Raw genomic sequence first — 23,026 nt, 5'->3', positions numbered from 1 at the left:
TGAGAATGCAGCAATGGTACATAGAAATGAATAAATGTATTTCATTGGAAAAAATAACATATAATTTAAGAAATAACATCGCAGTATTCGAACAAATTTGGGAACCGTACATGGAACACAACAGAGAAGTCCTACCGCGGACCACAACCGCCTAAAATGACAGAAGGAGAAGAAGACGAAATGAACTGACCCAGTATGTAAAAGTAGAAGACACAAATTTCTTGTTTATTTTCATTGTGTGATGACATTGTTTAATGGGTTTAATGTATCATATAGGTTGAATGTTGAGTGAGTGGGGAGGGGGGGTGAAGGAGGGAGGGAAGGGAGGGGGGAAAAGGGGAGAGAATGACACTGTGTATATTCAAGAGGGAAATGTTTGAGTGTATTTTGGTTAGTATGGTTCATAGTGTGAAAAATTTTTAAAAATTTTAAAAAGAGTTTGGCAGAGCACCTAGATCACCTAGCCAATGCTAAATGCTTTTATTATCTTTCAATTCATTCTTAATAAAGGGCAACATGGTTAGCGTAGCAGTTAGCACAACACTATTTCAGCGCAAGCAACATGGATTCGAATCTGTCGCTGTCTTTAAGGAATTTGTATGTTCTCCCTGTGTCTGCATGGATTTTCATTGGGTGCTCCGGTTTCTTCCCACCTTCCAAAGACACACAGGGTTAATAATTGAGTGTATGGGTGTAATCGGGTAGTGAGGCCTTGTAGGCCTGATACCGTGCTGTATCTCTAAATTAAATTGTCTGTCTATCACTTCCATGCACAAAAGCTAAGACTCATTGCAAAAGGGGCAATGCATGGAGGAACTGCAGAACCTCTCGGGAAACATCTTCAAACCAACTTTAACAAGGTTGTAGAGAGCAAGAAAATGAGGACACTGCAGATCCTGGGAACTTGAGCAAACAATAAAAAACTGGAGGGACTCATCAGATCTGGCCAAGATTCAAGACACAAAGAAGATCTTTTTTTCTTTTTTTGCCCTGTAAAGGCACACAAAGGGATGCCAGGAGTCCAGCACACCTTTCTAGATGAGAAGGAGAAGCAAAGGAGAGTCCCTCAGAAACATAAAAGAGCTGGAGAAACTCAGCAGGTCACACAGCATTCAAAGGAAGGCAGTCGACATTTTGGGACAGTGCCCTTTGTCAGAACTGGGATTCACTGGTAGGGTGTTGTGCTGATGGCTGGCCCCGACTCCCGGCTCCGCCCCCATCTCCTCACATATAACCCTGGTTTCCCGTCTAAATCCAGAACCCTACTGAAGACCACTATTGAACCTTACCCTTAGTTATAAGCTAATAAAAGTGTTTGTTCTCCCTCCAGTCGAGAGAGCTTTTATTCGCACTACACAGAAGAGTCAAAGTTCAGGCAGACACCTAAATAAATATGTGGAGGGAGATGGAAGAGGAGGAAGGGGAGGAGCTCATTTCTCTCTTACCCTCCCACCTGTGTCCACCTATGTGCTCTTGCTTCTTAATCTGTGCTCTGCCTTATTCCCCTTTCTTTCTCCTCTCTTCTTCTTCCCTCTCCCCCCCACCTTTTTATTCAGGCATCAGCCAAATTTTTGGCACTCTTTAAGAAGGGCTCAAGCCCAAAATGGTTACCTTTACTTCCTAAGGACACTGTATATGACCTGCTAAGTTTCTTCTGCATGATGGTGTATTGCATTCAACTCAGCATCTGGAGATTTTTTTGTTCGCCCCCCCCCCCACCCCCCGCCAGAGACACTGTGTCCATGGATTCTGCTACCTGCTACAATGCTGCCACCTCCTGCATCCCCATATCCTTGGTAGCTGTGAAGCCTCAAATCCATTCCAGCAGTGTGAAACCGAGTTCCAGATTCCCAACACCCAAAGTGATTGAGAAGCTAACAGAACCAGAGATCTAAGGGACAGGCAGAATTCTTGGGCGGGAATGGTTGTTCAACATTTTGGATAGTGACCCTCAGTGATTCTAGATGATATAGCATTTAGTTGCATGCTGTAGGAAACACCAGGTGACTTGATCAGTCCAGTGATCTAAGACAAAGCTCAGAGCCAATATGATTTGTCACAATGACTGCTGGAAATGTGCTGTTACATATTTATTGGTCAACAGAAAAGGAAGATTGAACTGAAGCCAGGTTAAGTAGGGTGGCACAGTTGGCAGAGCGGGGGAAGCTCAGTGGGTGAGGTGGTTAGCGCAACGCCTTTACAGCACCAGCAATTGGGACCGGTGTTTGAATCCTGCACTGTCTGTAAGGAGTTTGTATGTTCACCACTTGTCTGTGTGGGTTTTCCCCCGGGGCTCCAGTTTCCTCCCACTGTTCGAAATGTAGTATGGGTGTAGGTTAATTGGGTACAAGTTGGGTGGCAGAGACTCATGGGCCGAAATGGCTTGTTACCGAGCTGGATGTCAAAAAAAAGTGCTGATGTGACTAATTTCTTAAGTAACCACTTTACATCCAGGGTCAGTCATTCAGTGAAAGAAAGATCGATCAGAAAAATTTTCCCAAGACTTCTGAAGTCCATACTCTTGATATATTTACAATATTCACACATCATGCACAGACAATAGAAAGTTGCTGAGTTTGTGATCCTTACAGTAATTTTATCATTAACTTTCAAATATGAATTATGTCATATATCACATAAACACTATGTTACACAATAGTATTTCCTGGCCAATAATGACTCAAAAATATATTCCCTTTACTTCATGGTTCTATATAAGAGAGAGAATCGTGTCAAATGCTACTATCATTAAGAACTGAATTTTTCTTTTAGCTTCAAATAAGGAACCAATCTCCAATAATGATTATCTTTTAAAAAAATCTGGACAAATCATGCCCCTTATCCTTGCTCCAGAACAAAGTAAAGGAATGCATTTTGTTTTCGGATGAAATGGTCTCTGAGCTATATTCACTACAATAATTAAGTTTCTGCTGTGAAATTGTAAGGTAACTGCTGTGGCTGGAATGAATGTTTTTTGCATTCATTTTATGCAATGTGAATGTCTGACAAAGCCAGCACTTATGTTTGTGGAATTATCTCTTTAAGTCAGTTTTTAAAATATTTTAGATGTTAATATTCACTCCACACCATGCTGGCTATGATTGTTTATTATGACTTTTTAACTGTTAAAACCCTCAAATATGCCTTTGCATCCTTAAGATGCTACTCTGGTGTTAATAATAGTAATTAGAATTCCACTGCGAAGTTCTGAGGCAACTGCTGCGGTTGAAATGAGTGTTTTCGGCTTTCATTTTATGGGATTAATGAGATGTGGACGTCACTGATATTTGTCTTTGTGAAAGTCTTGCTTTAATCATCCTTTCTGGTGTTTCAGCTTTGAATATTCTTTTCTCAATACCACTGCTCAATAATACATTTAGTGGGACTATCATCATCCTCAAATATTCCGTTGTGTCCTGAGATTTCCTTTCCTCTGTTGCCCTGGTTAAAGGCTCTCTTCTCCCATCTAAAATATAATCTAACGAGAAAATTTCTGCTGGATGCACTTTTTTGTCGCTCTTCTCTCTCATTTTAATCTCTCATGAAATTCTCCTTTCTCTTTTATTTTCATTCTTCACCAATGTATAATGCTCACTTACCCCAATTTCACACTTGAAATCCCACCCCGAAATCATTCCACACCGTTAGCCCACTTGCTCTCTCACTTTCCCTGGCCCCAGCCTTTTCTATCAACTAGTTATTGACAGTGGGGACATTAAATGCTGGGACTATTCTTCTCTGCCAGTAGGGCTGGTTCTGTGCTGTACTGTTCTCTGATCGAGTTAAGACTTGCCATCTCTTTTCTTTCAAGAAACACATTCAGTCCAACCTCGATAAAAGTTCCGACCCGAAACATTAACTGACCACCTCTCTCCACGGATACTGCCTGATCTGCTGAGTAAACCAGCTTCACTCAAGGTTCCAGCACCAGCTGCTCTTGTACATCTAGAACACTACAGCACAGTCCAGGCCCTTTGGCCCTTGATGTTGTGCTGACCTGTATATTCCTACCAAGCCTCCTGACATTCTCCTTTGCCAGTCTGGCATCAGCTTTCCTGATGCCCATAAGTGGCATAAATCTAAAGCCAACATGACAAAAAAATTAGAATTATTATTGCAGGTGGCTCTCTCTTACTAAAGAATGGGATCTTAATAAAGCTCCCAGCCATCTCCTCATACTTATGTCCCATTTCAATTGTAATCATAATATTTATATTAAAAAGCTACAAATAGCTTTTGAAATAATTAATCTTTTACTTAGCCAAGGCAGTGGATTCTGTGTCCTCTATGTTGATGCATTTATATTTGGCTTTCTTTGTTGCAGTCATGATTTTTGCTCATTCACTTCCCTTCCTGAGGGAGGCCATTGCTTGGTGGTGGGCACTTTCCCTCTTGGAGATCCTTGCACCAGGATGAAACAACTTGAGAGCAGTTTTATTTTATGTGTAAGGTTAGGGGATGTGCCATGCAGTACCACACACCTGTGCACATTGATGGGACAGAGGTGGAGAGGATCAGGGCCTTCATCATCCTGGGAGTACTCCTGCCCATAACTTTGGTCGGTAGGGGTTAATGGTATTAAAATGAAAGTGATGGCAAGACTATAATATTTATTTCAGTGCTTGTCCATTCCATTGCCCCAGGGATTCATTAACGGATGTGTCAGAAAGTTCATCTGGAACGGTAAGGTGGCTAGAACCTCCATGGATAGGTGATTTGGGATTATAAATTGTGAGGTCCGAAATTGTCGGATTTTAAAAAATACTATAAGGCGGCCCAGCCAAGGTTTATCATTTCACTCTTTGAGCAAGGTGGTATTCTCTCCTGGGCACAAATTGGACTACACGTGGTAGCAGAAAAAATAGCAGGAGAATTTATATATACATGAGACATCAAATTTATATCAGGGAAAATGGATAACACCATATTAAAACATGTAATTCACACATGGCAAAAAATAAATTAATGTGTTGGACTAAAGGTGGGGATATCTCCTAAAATAACCTTAACCACATTAATACCCATGTCTCTTGGACAACTGGTGCCGGAAGGGGATCAGGTATATCAAGGATTGTTATGAGCAAGGGCAGTTCATGTCATTCAAAAAGCTGAAGAATAAATATAATTTTGCCTTTCTTCTGCTATCTTCAGCTATGATCTGTCTTAAGGGATAATTTGGAACCCTCTATGGCCCTGCACGTACGTGTAGTGACATGGAGATTCTAATTCAAAAGGGGAATATGTGTGAATTTATCTCTATGATGTATCTCCTATTCCAAAGTGAGGGCCCGAAACTAGGCTTACATAGGTCAAGAGAAAGGTGGGAGACGAACTTGGGTACAACGATCCAAGGGCAGTTCAAGTCAGACCTGTCTGGACAGAATGACAGCAGTTATTAATGCCAGACTCAGGTTGGTACCATAAATTTCCTGCATCAACTGTACCTCACACCACAAAAATTACATAAATCTAAATCAGAAATCTCTGAAATGTGCTTTTTGTGTGGTGTGGAGATTGGAACCTTTATGCATTTAACCTTGCTGTGTAAAAATGTGAGATCCTTCTTGGAGGACCTGGGGGACATTCTGAAAAAAATTATAAAGATGGATTTTCCACAGGATTGTACCTTTTGGGAAATATTATGGACGTGAGTTTTAAACTGTCCAGATACCAAATTCATTTCGTGAAGGTCACCTTGTCGGTAGCCAGGAAATGTATAGCAGTCATGACTCCCAACTAAATACTACTTCATGGAATTTTTTTATTTTCAAAGAATCATATAAATCCAAATAAACAATAATTTTTTCCCCAACAATAGTGTATATCATATAGAGTCTGTTGCAAGTTGCTTTTGTACAAGGATTGCTGTGAATATTTATATTTATCTTTTGTATTTATTGTCTTTTTTTAAATCAATTAAGTTTACCTTTTTAGTTTTTCTTTACAAGTACCTGTCCATCTGCAGGAAGTTAAGAATTTCAGTGCATATGTACATTATGTAACATATATGACAATAACATTGCCAAATTTCATTTTCAGGACTGGAGTTAGTAAATACTGTGGAGAGGTAGTTGAAAGAATCAGAAATGAACTGAGAAATAGAAGGGTTCCAGATGCTGGAATCTGGACCACACAATGAGGAGCTGGAGAGACTCATTGGGTCAGGCAGAATCCATGAAGAGATATGGTCAGTCAAAGTTTTGGGTTGAGACTTTTTATTAAGACTTAGATCCATGGATCCTGCCTGACCTCTTGAATAACTCACTGCTTGATCAGAAATAAAGTGATATTGTGACAAGAGTAGTCTCCTGGGAATTCTGATCATTCAGCCATTGGAAGATAAAACTTCTTGTTCAGCACAGCCTGTTCTCATATTGATTTCCATATGACCCAAATATAATTTTAGAATATCACTCTTACCAAAGTCACCACTTTCACTCTCTGATCGTTAGCCCCCTCTGGTATTTTTCAGTAGGCTTGACACACCCAGCAGATGACAGTACAGAATGTATTGTTTTAATGCCAGTTTCAAACCACCAACTGAAGTTGCATTTGAAAAAATACAATATTAAAGTATGACAGAAATAATCTCTCTGCTCTCTGAAGGCATTTTTCACTGATTTTGATGCAACACAGACCGAGCAGATGAAATACGCAAACATGCTGAAGAATCTCAGCAGGTCACGCAGCATCTATAGAATAATCAATATTTCAGGCCTGAGTCCTTTATTGGGTACAAGTAAAAACAGGAATGTGCCTGACTAAAAAGGTGGGGGAGAGGAGGCAGGGAGGAGAGGAGAAGGGGGAGGAAGAGACAGGGAGCACAGGTTAACTGATAAGTGGATACGAGTGGGAGGGTAGAAAAGCAAATATCTTAGAAGTGATGGGGATGGAATGAAGGGAGTGGGGAGCTTGAGGAAGGGAGACAGAGGGAGAGGGAGAGAGAGGGACTTGGGGTTCATGGAAATTGGAGGTCAGGTTGGAGAGTGCTCAGGTGGAATATTAGATGTTTTTCCTCCAATTTGTGGTTAGCCTCAGTTCGGCAGTGCATAAGGTCATGGGGATATGTTAGTGTGGGAATGGTGTGTGGAATTGAAATGGTAGGCCACTAGGAAGTCCTCATTATTGCAGAAGAAAAAGTGCTCCATTAAAAAATCTCATAGCCTGCATTCAGTCTCGCTGATGTAGAGAAGTAGATGCAGTAGATGACACCTGCAGATTCACGGGTGAAGAGTTGCTTCACTTGAAAGGACCTTTCAGGGTCCCAAATTTAGAGAAGGAGGAGGCATAGATGCAAGTGTACCATTTCTTGTGATCTCCAGATAGATAGCAAGGGCCTGATTCAAAGGAAGAGATGAGTGAACAGTCCCTAAAGAATACAGAAAGGGGAGGGAAGATGTTGTCAGGTGGTGGGATCACATTGTGGGTGGCAGAAATTGTGGAGAGTAATATGTTGGATGTGGATTCTGGTGAGGTGGTAGGTGAGGATAAAGGAACTCCTGTCCTTGTAGTGTCTCAGGGCAGAGGGGGCAAAAGGGCAGATGGCTGGGAAATAGATGGATAATGACTGAATTGATGCCAGTGGAGGGAAAGCCACGCTTTTGCAAAAGATCATCTAATCTCCAGCCCATTTTCTACTTTCTTGTTGCACTGCAGACCACATGGAAATCCATAAGGTGCAGATGGGCACAGCACAGTTAGCTTGCAGCCAGTACAACCCCAAAGCCAGATGTTTTATGCAACTCATTCAGCCTGAGGTAAATTGATGCTTGTGACATTAATCCATTCACACTCATTCTTTTTTAACATTTTTTTTTCTTTATCCACAATTAAGTTCATATTGTTCTTACCTCAACTTCCACGCAGGAAGCAAACCCCACTGTTCTGTCCTCTCTATCGTGGAAGATTCCTCCCTCCTGAAATCCAAAGTAGAAGCTAGATGAATTAATGCTATTGTTTGCCTCTGTGTTCTCTTCATTCACAATTTAACGTATTACAACATATGCACCATACCTCAAGATTTCCCTCCAGTTTTTGCATTTTTGTTTTCAAAAGGTTGTTTGGCAGAACTTTTAAGATTCAGATTTTCAATTTCCGATTTATTGTCATAGAACATATGTGACATCCTATACAACATGAAATTCCTTTTTCTGCAGGAAAGGCAAAATCACCACTAATTGAAAGTGCAAAAAATAAAATGTACACAGCATAAAATATGTAAACAAAGATGTGTGTAAACAGATAATGAATGTAAACAAACTGACTCTGCAATGCAGAGAGAACAAAATAAAGCCAATGAAATGCACAAGAGTCCTTAAATGAGTCCCTGATTGAGTTTGTTGTTGAGGAGTCTGATGGTGGAGGGGTAGCAGCTGTTCCTGAACCTGGTGGTGCAAGTCTCGTGGCACCTATACCTCTTTCCTGATGGCAGCAGCGAAAACAGAGCATGTGCTAGGTCGTGTGGGTCTTTGATGATGCTGCTACCCTCTGACAGCAATGTTTCCTGTAAATGTACTCGAGTAGGGAGGGTTTTGCCTATGATATCCTACCTATGACTACCTTTTGGAGGGCTTTATGCTCAGGGGTATTAGTTTCTCATACAAGACTGTGATGCAGCCAGTCAGCACATTTTCCACCACACATATATAGAAATTTGCCAGAGTTTCTGGTGTCATACCAAACCTCTGCAAACTCCTGAGGAAGTAGAGAAGCTGACATGCTTTCTTCAGGATGCCATTGATGTGTTGGGTCCTGAAAAGATCCACTGAGATAGTGACTCCCAAGAACCTAAGTTTGTTCACCATCTCCACTTGATTGTACACCTCTGGTTTTCCTTTCCTGAAATCAACAATCAGCTCCTTAGTTTTGGTGACATTGAATGCAAGGTTGTTGTTGTGCACCATTCAGCCAAGTTTTCAATCTCCCTCCTTTGGACAATCAACTACCATAGTATCATCGGCAAATTTGTTAATTGTTTTACCAAACTACACAGTCGTAGGTGTAAAGTGAGTAGAGCCAGGGGCCTAAGAACACAGGGCCTGTGATGCTCCAGTACTGATGGAAATTGTGGTCTGGAGGTGAGGAAATCCATGATCCAATTACACAGTGAGGTGTTAACTCCCAGGTCTTGGAGTGTGTTGATCAGATTTGAGGGGATGATGGTGTTAAATTCCGAACTGTAGTCGATAAAGAGCATCCTGATTTATACATCTTTGCTGTCCAGGTGTTTCAGGGCTTTGTGTAAAGCCAGTGAGATGGCATCTGCCGTAGACATGTTTCTACAATAGGTGAACTGAAATGGATCCATGAACCTGCATATGCTTCAACATCTGGCTTTCCAAACACTTAATCACTGTTGATGTAAGTGCTACTGGTTGATAGTTATTACGGCAGGTTACTACACTCTTTTTGGGCACCATACATTGATGCGTGTTTGAAACAGGTGGTAAAAGTGAGATATTGAGGATATCTATGAATACTTTGGTAAGTTGGTCAGCACAGATCTTTAATACTTGGCCAGGGACTCTGTCCTAGCTAGATGCTTTCCTTGGATTCACTCTTCTGAAGGCAGCATGCACGTCATCCTCAGATACGTACAGGATGTGATCATCAGTGGTTGTGGGGTTGTGGAGAGGTGATTTTTTGCTGTTGTCAAATCGGGCATGGAAGGCATTAAGTTCTGCTACTTCACCGGATTTGGTTTTGTAACAGGTTATGGCATTTAGGCCCTACCACAGCTGTTGGGTGTCCCTTATTGCTTCGATTTTTATCTGGAATCTCCACTTCGACCAGGAGATAGCTATTTGCAGTTTATGCCTGCTCCTGCTGTACTGATCTGGCTCTCAGCAGGTTCCAGATTTCATTGTTCATCTAGGGCTTCTGGTTGGGGAAAACTCTGAATGATAGGTGGCACGGTTGGCATAGCGGTTAGTGCAAAGCCTTTGCAGCACCAGCGATCATGATCAGACCTGGGTTCAAATCCCATGCTGTCTGTGAGGAGTTTGTGCATTCTTCCTGAGTCTGCATGGGTTTTCATCGGGGCCTCTGATTTCCTTCCCACCCTTCAAAAACGTGCCAGGGTGTAGGTTAACGGGGTGTAAAATGGGAAGCACGGACTCATAGTGCCAAATTGCCCTGTTACCATGCTGCTTGTCTAATTTAATAATTTTAAATTTAAATTTAATTTAGATAATTTGGTGGGGACACACTCATCCACAGCTGTTTTGATAAAGTCTGTGATAGCCTCAGTGTACTCGTTCAGATTCTCAGCATCACCCAATATGCTGACTCGAGGAAATCCTGTAATCGTTCTTCAGCCTCCTTCAACCACCTTTTAGCTGTCCTGACCTCCAGAGCCTCTCTTTTCAGGTTGTGTCGGTATGAAGGCAGAAGGAGCACAGGCAGGTGCCAAAGTGTGGTCTCGAGAAAGAATAATAGGCCTTCCTTATCTTGGTGTCACAGTGATCAAGTGGGCTGGGACCTCTATGTTGGAACCAATATTTTAAACATTGCTGCTTACAAGAAAATATATGAAAGTTTTGTGATTGAACACATGTCCAACAGACTGGAATATAATAAATCTAATTTCACATGTGAGAAACATTTAGAAGTAATGATGACTTGATTTGTTTTAGTCAGCATAGTTGGTCTAAAAAGCATCTGGTATCCTCTGCATTGTTGGTTAACTTGAATGGATATAGCAAGTCCCTGGTAATATTAACCATATAACCATATCACCATTTACGGAGCGGAAACAGGCCATGTTGGCCTTTCGAGTCCGCACCGGTTCACTGATTTTGTGCGCCTTCTTCAGGCAATGGTCCCGATGGGTTTGGCCCTTGAACTCCAACTTCAGTGGCTGAATTCTTCCGTTATTCCATCTTGGCAAACTCCAAGAGTCTCTTTTGCAAAACCTACAAATTGGGAAGATGAAGAGGTCCACGAACTCCTTACCCTCCAAGCTTGAAGACTCAGCATAGTTGTTTTAATTCGTTGATTAAAAAAAATAAATTAGCAATCATCTCAATGTTATTTGTAAGAGCCTGTATTAATCAACCTTATGAAGTCCATTCAGGTGCCCAAGAATGTCCTAAGTACAAATTCTGCCACTTTTCCCCAGTTACTGTTGACAATTGCTCCAGGTCAGAACTGCTATTTACATAATACACCAGATTCAATGTTGGCACTGGTGACCCACCACAAACACACAACCTTGCCTCCTGCACATTCCCATACCACTTCCGTTCTGCCAGGGTAATCCCAGCATTTTATTTCTTGGAGAAGTCAGCACTCCTGGGTCACAATCAGCCACATTTCCCTGTGACAGGCTTGAAATCAGTCAGCAGGCCAAAGATATACCACACAGACTTGCTTCTATCTCATATCAAAACTTACACTAATCTGACACATACCAAAATTATCCCACCACTCCCACACCAAGTACACATTTCTGCAATGTATGCTACCATTCTGCCTGCATCAGAACCACCCTTTTCACCTCACACATTTTGCTCCCCTTAGCAAAACTACTTCAGAGCATTTTACCAAAGCAAGTCAACTCTATTATCATCTGATTGCACAAGTACAACCTGATGATATTAAAAGCTTTAATTCAAAGTCAAAGCCCACATTTCCCAATCTATTTTAGTTTTACCTGATTTTTCATGAAATTATGATTCCAAAAAAAATTACAAATTAACCGAAGTGTTTTTATTTTCCAGGGTATACCTGAGGGTTGATTTGATTTCCATCATCTCTTGTCTGGCATGCTTGATCCACCATGATTCAAGATTCATGAAATATCCCTTTCCCTGCTGCAAGGCAGACAGATTCACCACCAGCAGGAATTGCCTAAGTGCCTCTTACAGTCAGACTTACTGTAAAACTTATCAGGCTGATACGGGTAATCCTCAAGTGATTCATGTGTCTCCATCAATTTCAATGTAATTGGGCATTCACTACAACTTGCGACTGATACTCCCACCATCATTTACACTGGAGTCCAAAGAGACATTCCTCCTCCACTAACTTTCCTATCAAATTAAACAATTCATTCATTCATAGCCAATTAAATACAGTATAGGGAGCTGCTTGTGAGACCCAGCTACACAGAGGTCCCAACACTTTGAGTTCCACTGGTGGGTTATGTAAGGTAAAACATCATGAGATGGGAATGTGTAGGGAGTTACCCTGTACAGGGCAGTAACAAGAAGGGGAGGTGTCCTTGTACTCCTGTTAGGTAAAACATCATGAGATGGGACCGGAGAAGGAGTCACCCAGTACTAAGGAGTAACAGAATGCATCCTTGTACTTACAAGATAAGAGAGACATTGATGGATTGAGAGGCAGGAAGCTAGCAGGGAAAGGATAGCAACAGTTTTAGTCATTGGACAAGTAATGATATGATGATGTTCTAAACATGTATCCAAGGGTATAAAAAATCACCATTTTGCTGATAACGGCAGAATGCATTCTCCGACTAACTTTGTTAGTCGCAAGTGTTACAATCCGGTAATAAAGAACAAAGAACCCTGATTTCGACTCAGCCTGGTGTTTGTCTCACTCATTCATGAACAAAGCAGACCTAACAATTTGGTGACCCCGACGTGATGGGTGAGTGAACACTGGACGACGGTTTCTGTTTTTTCTGACAATCATCTCAGCCGGCTGATAAAAAGGTCCAGAGAAGCCTGTTTTAACAAAATTCTCTTTTTTTTTTTAAAATCTTTATGATTGTCAGTAAGAACTGGAGATCGGACAAATTAGACGACCACAATTGAAGGTCGCATGCCAGGATTGTAACACGTAAGTGATTACAGACAAGATAAAAGTCCTTAAGGTGTTTGAATGACATTTATTAAGTGCTTCGCAAGAAACTACTAGAGTTTAAAAGTCTTTATTGTGTCGTTGCAAAGTCCAATAGAGTGAGAAGGTGGTCTATAAACAATTGAGGACCTGAGTTTTCTGCCCTAAACTGGTTATTAAGAGGAGAAATCTCCCACGTGAAGGTTGGGCTTTGAAAGAAAACAAAGGTTCAGGCTTATTGGCCTCAATTGTATCTGAGAGACTGACTTATAAATGTCCGGTAGGTATGATAATGTCTGTACACTTGAGAAGTTAAGAATTTATTTCCCCAATTCGCCGCGGTGGAATACCACAGCAGACACTAGAGACCTTGAGACAACAAAAAAAGTACTCAGGGACGCCTGCCTGGTGAACAAGAACGACGACAGAAGGCTGCGACAGCTGTGTCCGGATCAGGTAGGAGATATTAATGAAAAAGTTGACAAACTCCTAAGAGACACCCGGTTTATTCGAAACACTTTTGATAAGTTAAATGAGGGTATTCCCAACATCACCAAGGAGATAAAGTTACGTAAATTCATAGATTGGTACAGGGAAACAGGACAAAAGTATAGCCCAAATATTTGGTTTTCTAGTTGTAATTTAACTTTCAGACCCCTTTGGGAAAACAGAGAGTGGAAAACGAGCAATCAAAGTATACAGGACAGTCTGAAGTCAATTGGAGGACAAGACTTAGAGACTGTTCTTTTTAAAGATATTAGTCATCCAGCTTGCAAGGAGACATTTTTAAAAGCAATTTTCGTTGACATAGATCCCCTAAACGGACAAGAACCTAAATTAAAACAGGCATTAGAAAGCGGTCCCGCAGCTATGGCTGTACAGTTGCCTGCTAAGACTTTTGACCAAGTTATTAAGGAAATTAATCAGGAATTAGAGGAGCGAAATACCAGTAATGCGGCATTGGAAAAACAAAAAATGCTCCGAAAATGTGTAGACCGCTGGAGGAAGAGGGGTTGGTTACCCGGGGGCACTGAGATGTTCCTGACAGGTGAGGGAAACAAAATTTTAAAACGTAGAGTCTTAGACAAGCTGGAAGAAACAAAACGGGACACAGAAAACAAAATCTTTAATCGCGAGTCAGCAAAAAAGAGGGTGAGAGACAAGGAGATGCAGTACCGTGATGTCCTAGCTATATTCGAAGAATTTGGTCTCCCTGATAACCCACCTATTATGGCCCCTGTAGAAATAGCTTGTAGACCCCCGCCCTATGCATATGTGGAGTCACAAGGTGCCCCTGGCACCCCAGATGGGATCCTGGAGTCACGTCCCTTATATCCAGATATTGAGACACTGGGGTGTGACAAGAACCTCGGGAATAGGGACACATCAGACGAGGTACAGGCCCCTTTAATAAAAATAGAAGGGGGAGTAATAGATGTAGAGACCCCTCTGGAGTCTAAGAAAATAGAGAAGGAGTTAGAGATACAGAAATGGAACATGAAAAAGGTTCAGGATAACATTAAAAACTTAAACAGAGATATTAATGTGCTGGGGCAGATCAGTGAGGATCAAAAAGAATTAATGGTAGGTGTATTTAAGGAAGTGGAAAAGATAACTACAACACTGTCAGGAGAAATTAAAGCTGAAGGAATGGTAATAGGAGTAAAGGACGAAAAGTGTAGTACAGATGAGGAAACGAGATACGATCCACCATGGGAGGAAAGTAAAAGGAAAAGACTCGGGAGGGAGAAAAATAGACATGCCTACCTGGACATAGTTAGAACAAAAGAGAAAGATGTGAAACAACTAAACTATGGCCGAAAAGATTATCTTAGAGATGAACGTGACCAATATACCTTTGACCCTGAGACATTGGAAACTGATAGGGACAGTGACAGTGACAAAGAAGAGTCAGAACAAGGTGGGATAAATAAATGCATGCCAAGAGTAAAGAAGGAGCAGAAATCCCCAAAATTGAGATATCAATGCCCATTACTGATCACGGGACCGGGAACTCAAAAATATGTACCCTGGTCACGAATGGACTTAGAGAGTTTAATGAAAAAACTACCTCCGTTGAGTAATGGGGCTAGTCCATGGATTTCTTGTTTTGAGCGAGAAACCTGCCAAGAACAATTAGCACTCGCAGATGTCAGAACTATCATGATAAAATTAAAGGCAGAAGGGGCCCTGAAGCAAATAGAGAAAATTGTAAGAAGCAGTAAATTGGGGGATGAAATAGAATTTAACCCACTTCGGAATAAATTTTGGGAAGCACTTAGAGAAACATTTCCTACACCCTATAGTTTGGATGCCTTGGTAACCCTTCAACTAAAGGAAGGAGAGACTGCACACGAGTATTTCACTCGAGCATGGGACTTATGGGAAACAGGGACTGGAGAAAGACCCGACCACAGCCCCTTAGGAAGGGCTCACTTTCGTAATGGGATAATAAACGGACTACCTGCTACGGTTCAAGCAAAATTAAGGGACATTGTGGGATTAGAGACAATGTCAGAGGATTTGTGGAAAAGACACCTGACACATGCAATCAAACGACATCGTCAATCAGAGCATGCTAAGTCAGAAAGTGCGTCCCAGAAGGAGGTGGACAAAACAACCGATAAATTGGTGAGAGCCATAGAACATATAGGGGTTAAATTAGCGGCCCAACAGATAGTCCCACAGGTCATGGGGCCAGTGATAAATCCGGGACCCCAAGTAAGAAATGGTTGGGAAAGACAGCTAGGTACAATGTATAGAGGGGAACATGCAGTATGCTGGTACTGCCAAAATCCTGGACACTACCAGCGGAACTGTCCGGAGGCTGGGAGAGCAAGGGGAAAAAGATTACCCTCTATTAGAGGCTATCGGGGAAGAGGAGGAAACTTAAGAGGACAAGCAAGGGGTAGGGGTGGACACATTGATGGGCCCCAGAGAATCGGGGGGTGGCAGAGTGATCAACAAGTCCAGGCACCTCAGTGTAATGACTATATTGAGGAAGGTGCTGAATTTGATTATTGAAGGTGCCCTGGAGAATCAAAAATCACGCCTCCCTGGGAGCCACCAAAAATTTGGGGGACGGTAAATGGAGAAAAAATTGAATTTATGGTTGACACAGGGGCAGCAGTTACGACAGTGATTAAAAAACCCCCAGGGAGCACATTTTCGGGCAAAACATTATCTACAATAGGATTCTCCGGGATAAGGGAAACACAGCCCTATACAGATAACATCGACATGACATTTGGACGACAAAGGGTTAAGACGCCTGTCCTGGTTGTGCCAAGTTGCCCCATTAATTTATTAGCAAGGGACATTCTTACCAAACTAGGAATAACCATACAATGTTCTGAGAAGGGCCTTCGGTTAACATACCCAGGGGATACAATAAGAAGGGAAGGACAGTTTTTAGTAATGACCCCATCTAACGCTTCAGAAGACTCTGTGGAGGTTAGTATTTTCTGGAGTCGGCTACTGTATGATGAACCAGGCCCAGGGCTGATTAAACAGTTTTTTGAGTGGAGGGCCAGTATTCCTCGGTATGGGGATTACCTTTATCCACTAGATCCTATGCATGTTACATTAAACTACACCATCCACCCGGACCAGGAATATGAGGAGAGGTGGGACTCTCTAAAAGAAGGGAAGACAGAAACGATACATTGTCCATTTATCTTTGTAGGTAAGGAGGGAATAGCTGCTATGGTTGTCATGACAGAAGAACAAATGGAGTGGTTCTGCTTAGGAGTAGAAAGTGTGCCTCATGTGACCTTGGGTATTGCCAAAGATCATCACGCTCGACAGCTGGGTCCGATGGTAAAGGAAGCGATAGGGTGTGAATACAGGCAGACAGAAATCCCGGGATATTCCACCTCGGAGGGAGGAAAATTTGTCAGACTGAATATTGAAGCATGGGACCAGGTTGTGAATGAGAAAGTAGAAAGAGACCGAGCCATAGAAGGAGAAAATATTGATCACAGAGACTCAGACAAATATCTTTCTAATCTGAGTCCACATATATGGACAACGGGGCCCTATGATGTGGGAGTAATAAAAGGAGAGGTATTTCTAGAATTGGCCAACCCCGGGCAGAAACCAATATGGAGAAAACAATACCGCTTGTCGCCCAGTCAGGAGGAGGGTATTAAAGGAACGATAGAAGGGTTAATGGAGTCAGGGGTTTTAAGGGCGGCACCTGACAGTATGTGGAACACGCCCATCATGCCTGTTCCCAAACAGGGTAGAAAAGACTGGAGGATGGTACACGACCTCCGGGAGATTAACTTGGCTACCAAGACCATCGGGAGACCAGTCCCAGACCCATATGTAGCACTTAGGGCTCTGAGTCCGGAGCACGAATACTATACTGTCATTGATCTGGCAAACGCATTCTTCTGCTTGAAATTAGCTGAGGAATGCCAAGACTGGTTCACTTTCACTTACCAAACACATCGGTACACATACACTAGATTACCTCAGGGTTATAAGGACAGTCCAGGACTGTTCAATCAGGCCCTTAGCGAAATCCTAATGAAATTAAAGCTCCCGGAAGATGTTACACTGATTCAGTATGTAGACGACCTACTATTAGCAGGGAAAACGCCACATGGGTGCCTGACAGGGCAGCCAAACAGGTTACTGGTTATCATGAACATATACAGGGGATGATTTTGAGGTCCCATAACAAAAAAAATGAATCTGAAACTAAGGAGACTTGTAGCAGATTGAATGACTACACAGATAAGTTTTGTGGAGGAAGAGTGCTGTACAACTGGCTCCCCGCTAACTAGGATGGTCGGTGTGCTCTAGTAACCCTTAATGCGCCAGTGCTGATTGTCAAAAGGCAGGAGGGAGACGAGGATTCCCTAGAATTGCGCCACACAGAGAGTTGGCTGTGGAGAAAAAGGAGGAGTGTTGGACTCTTGGGGCCGGGAGGAAGGAACGCTGATGGGGTATGGATTGATGCCATTGGCCAAGCCCGGAATATTCCGGACGAATTTAAATTAGCCGATGAGATTGCAGCTGGGTTTGAAAGTTTTCCTGTTTTTAGTGCAATTTTTCCCATCACTGTAAATAAGAATGTTAATAGGATCAACCTTATTCACTATAATGTCCAGCGCCTTGCAAATTTGACCAGGGACGTTGTTGAGGCAATACATCAACAACTGTCAGAAACTTCCCTTATGACACTTCAGAATAGGATAGCGATTGATATGGTCCTGGCAGAGAAAGGTGGAGTGTGTGCTATGTTTGGAGATCTATGCTGCACTTCTATCTCTAATAACACAGGGCCAGATGGATCACTCACTAAGGGGTTAACGAAACTTAGGGCATTGGCGAAAGAATTAAAAGCCCAGTCTGGAGTCTCCAATCCTGTTTTATCCTGGTTACAGGGAGTGTTTGGGAGATGGAGCACATTGTTAGGACAACTTTTGCTGGGTTTGTTCATTTCTGTATCAATTTTTATCACTTGTGGCTGTTGTTGTATTCCATGCATTCGAACGCTGGTCACGAGGACCATAGAGAGAGCCTTTGCTGACCGTGATGAACTGCCTCCGAAATATCAAGCTGTGCAGGCTGTGGAGCAAGACTATCTCACATTACAGGAGACAGAGAAAGTTGCTGAGATCGATCTGGAGTCTGAAGGGGAATGTGATGGGAAGGAGGGATTGTGAATTAGATTGTTACACATATAATTTTAACCTTGCTTGTAACCCAAATATTATAACATTGATTGTAACACAAACATTATTAATCAGATTGTAGAACAAGTATTATGAATTAGATTGTAGACCATATGTTAACTTGGGAATTTACTAATGTACGGGGGGTTAGCTAGTTTTTTGCTTGGGGGCAAATGGGATGAAACTTGTAAACGGGCAATGGGATCGGGGTGACGGATGGCGGGTGTACGCAAAGGAGGGTTGGGGGAGCCCTCGCCCACCAGCCGAACTACCCTGTGAACAGAACCCGTATAGAGCTTGGCAATAATAGGCGAAATAATGTAACGCGGTGGTAGCATAGTCAGGGCGAGATTGTCCTCTAAAGAGGACAAAGGAGGGATTGTAAGGTAAAACATCATGAGATGGGAATGTGTAGGGAGTTACCCTGTACAGGGCAGTAACAAGAAGGGGAGGTGTCCTTGTACTCCTGTTAGGTAAAACATCATGAGATGGGACCGGAGAAGGAGTCACCCAGTACTAAGGAGTAACAGAATGCATCCTTGTACTTACAAGATAAGAGAGACATTGATGGATTGAGAGGCAGGAAGCTAGCAGGGAAAGGATAGCAACAGTTTTAGTCATTGGACAAGTAATGATATGATGATGTTCTAAACATGTATCCAAGGGTATAAAAAATCACCATTTTGCTGATAACGGCAGAATGCATTCTCCGACTAACTTTGTTAGTCGCAAGTGTTACAATCCGGTAATAAAGAACAAAGAACCCTGATTTCGACTCAGCCTGGTGTTTGTCTCACTCATTCATGAACAAAGCAGACCTAACAGTTATGAGCATGGCAAATTATTACATGCCTGACTGAACTGTGTATGTAATTCAGACAGATGATTAGGTGGGGAAAAAATAGCAAAGATAAAATTCAAGAGTTCATTTGCATCTGCCTGGAACATCAAAATATTTACAGGAAAACTATTCCTCTTCCTTTTTCTTAGCTTTAAGGACAATTAATCTCCATGTTCCTTGTCAATTGAACAGAATTCTGGCTCAAATTTTAATAAAAATCTAAGTTCAGACATCTAAGATTGCAATCAGATTCCTGTGAATAATTATGATCTATTCTTTGTATTGATTGTCTCTTTTAAATTTATTTCATTTAGTTTATTTATTTATATTTATTTCTTTTCAAGAACCTGTTATACTGCAGCAAATAAGAATTTTGGGCATGTACAATGTGTATGGTAATAAACATATTATCTTTCATTGCAACTTGCATTGTTATGGGAAATAGTTTGTGTGTTGTCCCTGTACCCGTGTGCAGATGATCCCTGTTTCATTGGATGACCACTGTCCAGGTAAAGTCACAGGGAAGTCAATTCTCAGGGAACATAAAAGGTTAAACAACAATAAGAACCATTGCAACATTGCTGTTTAAAGGGATTATCACTCACTTGCAGAATTGTTTGTCCAGGATTGTTTGTTCGTGATTGTGGAGTTGTCAAGGGTGCTGAGATTGAGTGTAAAAATGTTTCTCAGTCACGGTCTATGGCTGCCTGGCGTGGGGATCTGCACGGAGAGGAAGAGAGAAAAGCAGAGCTGATCTACCTTTCACACAAGAAAGGAGAGCAGTTACTGTGGCCGCGGAAGTTTCTCTCACTGGAAGGGAATGACAGGGTGTGCCAAGAATCCAGCAGCTCCTGAAATGGCAGGAAGCATATGGGAAGGAATCTGATTTGCCTGTTGTGTTAAAATGCTGTAAACCCAGTTCAACCATTTTCATGTTTATTTGCTTTCATTATGGGGTTTGCCAAATATTTAGATATTCATAATGACACTGGAGAGTGAGGCCTGGAAGTTTTTCACTGCACATGAGAATGAAGCATAAACTTAAAAAAAGATAACTCCCAGCAGCTCATGTTATCCATTCACCAGATTATAGAACAGAGCAAAGAGAAGCTGTCATAACCACACAGAATAGAAACGAGTCCTTTGTCCAAGTAATTCCATGCCAAAATCAAGCACTAATCCCACTTAATTCTGCTAACATAGTTAGTGTAAGGGTTAACAGAATACTATTTCTGTGCCAGGGACCTGGTTTCGAATCTGTTGCTGTCTATAAGGAGTTGGCCTGCGTGGGTTTTCCCTGGCTGCTCCAGTTTCTTCCCTGGTACGCACTATCAATGACTCTCAAGACTGAGTGAGGAACGATAGACTTTAATACACATTAGATATGTGCTCGAATGAATGGAAGGGGGCAGGGAGGTCAACCTTTATAGCCAGGTCATAGGTGGAGGAGTCACATGGGGTCGTCATCAGTGGGCGGGCCAGCCAATAGTGTGCAGAGCAGCAGCAGAATATACATATCACTACACTCCCACCCCCCCAAAACAGATGGGGTTGGTAGGTTAATTGGTCACCTGGGCATATTTGGGCAGCTCAAGCTCATGGGCTGGAAGGGCCTGGTACTAGATTGTATCTCTAAACATAAAAAATCTGAATTAAAAATAAACATTCCCATCAAATCTTCCCTCAGATTATAGCACTAACCGATACACAAGGGGTGATTTGCAGTTTCCAAATTACCTAGCAACCCACACATTTTTCAGAGAATGCAAGGGATCCCACATGGTCACAGTGAGGATGTACAAATATCATTCTGACAACACTAGGATTGAACCTGGCTGCCTAAATCAATATAGCAATAGCTCTACTAATTGTGTCACCCGTATCACCATCTGCTTTCAATGTCTCATCATCTCACAGTTTCCCAAGTAATGTTCCATTTGCCATGTCATCGCCACAAATCACTTACCCTCTGATAAAGCCTTTCTGCATCTTCCTCACAATCTTGCTGCTTTCTGGCTTTGTATCGTCACCAAGCTGGGATATATTACTGATATCTAATCCTCTTCTTTAATCACTCAGCAGTTGTGACTTTCATTTGTCATTTCTCAGCATCATTTGTGAATCCATCACCATCCTTCTGCATAATTTAATTATTTGATCTTACTTGATTTGATGTCACTGATCAATCTTCAGCTTTCTAATTTCCCTAGCACATCCCTACCATCATTATTCAAAGTTCACATCTTGTTACCTTGACTCAGGACAGAATGATGCAAAAGTCTCGGGTGCAGTCCATGTAGAGTCTGAAAATTCTGTGGATGATGGTGTGGGTGCTGGAGGGTTATCCAAACAGGTCAAATAGGAATCTGGTCAGGGCAATGGTCAGTTTCCATCTGCTTGCAAACTGGAGGGTCACCTGACCTCCCAAATTGGAAGCAGGTTGAAAGTCACCACCCCCTATCAATCAATATCAGACCCACTCACAGGTAAAGACACTTTCCAATTGATTCTCCTTCTTAAGTCACATGGGCCTACCTGAGCTAACTCACTTGTTATCTGAAGGATAAAAACTTACCACATGGGGTAGCTCACTCTCTTTTTCCATTTGGAACCATCCTTGAGCTCCACTCCAGACTGCAAGCTGCAGGTGACTCTAGAAGATTAATAGTAAGGTCTGTGCCAGTGAAGGGTTGGGACTATTTGTGGCATGCATCTGGAGAGACTGTCATATCTCACCCATTGTTCCTGCTTGTCAGGGATGAGGTGGCATGTACTGTTTGTTTGAACCCTCAAAATAACATGGGTATAGTTTAGTTAACTTGTATCATAGCATCACTATGTTCTCTGAGGTGTATTGTGTCAAGTATAGAGATCACAGTTTGGTACTAACGGGTCCAGGATTGTCAGTCTTTGAACTTTTTGAACTTGTTCTCCCACCATAGTTGCCCTGAGTGATCTAGTTCACCACCACATCTCCATAACCTGCAGGCCAGTCGATTAACTGCCTCCTGTAAAATGCATCTATTGAGCAGGTGAATGGTAGAAGCTGAGGGCAGAAGGGAAATTGAAGTAGTTATTGGATGCTTGATGGTCAGCATAGGCTGAAGAACTTGTTTTTATGTACGTCGAAGATGATTCCATGACTCTCCATGTGGCTGGTACTTCCGAGTTCCAGATAACTGCATATTTTTGCGTACTCATTTAGAACATTTGCTTGACATGGCATAAAAATATCAAAGTCTACATTTTGGGAATGCTCTGCCTGATGTAATAATCACTTGTCTCTAACTTTAAGTTGTTTGGAAAATGTGAGACATCAGCCCCATTCACCCATGTCAGGGCAGATTCATCTCTGAGTTTTGATCCCATGTTTTCTAATTTCAGTTATTTCCTTAGGTCAACAAACTTCACTTTTTCCAAAATGAATCCTTGGGGGAAAAAAAATGAGATCTGCAGATGTTACAATTTTGAGTAAACCACGAGCTGCTGGAGGGTCAGGCAGCATCTAAATGGACAGGCAACATTTTGGGTCAAGACCCTTTACCAAGACTGGATTCTTGGAATGTTCTCTTCATCCCAATAAATGTCAAACTTTGCCAAATAGTCATAAATGTAAATTTAATTACTGTCACATCCTGAGATACATTGAAATCTTTGTTTTGCATGGCATCCAGGCAAATCAGCCAATATTTGA

At 41.9% G+C, this 23,026-nt stretch overlaps 1 long non-coding RNA gene across 1 annotated transcript; it reads right to left on the bottom strand.

Annotated features, from left to right (window-relative positions):
• Positions 1-524: 524 nt before the first annotated feature.
• LOC138763158 (uncharacterized) lies at positions 525-22,037 on the bottom strand. Its single transcript, XR_011357363.1, has 4 exons — positions 21,908-22,037; positions 7,851-7,916; positions 5,305-5,369; positions 525-653 (listed from the first exon to the last, which is right to left on the bottom strand). It is a non-coding gene; the product is annotated as an uncharacterized lncRNA (long non-coding RNA).
• Between the last annotated feature and the right edge of the window lie 989 nt (positions 22,038-23,026).

Source organism: Narcine bancroftii, chromosome 1 (assembly GCF_036971445.1).
Source record: "Narcine bancroftii isolate sNarBan1 chromosome 1, sNarBan1.hap1, whole genome shotgun sequence".
NCBI classification, from domain to species: domain Eukaryota; kingdom Metazoa; phylum Chordata; class Chondrichthyes; order Torpediniformes; family Narcinidae; genus Narcine; species Narcine bancroftii.
This window is presented reverse-complemented; position numbering and strand designations above follow the sequence as displayed.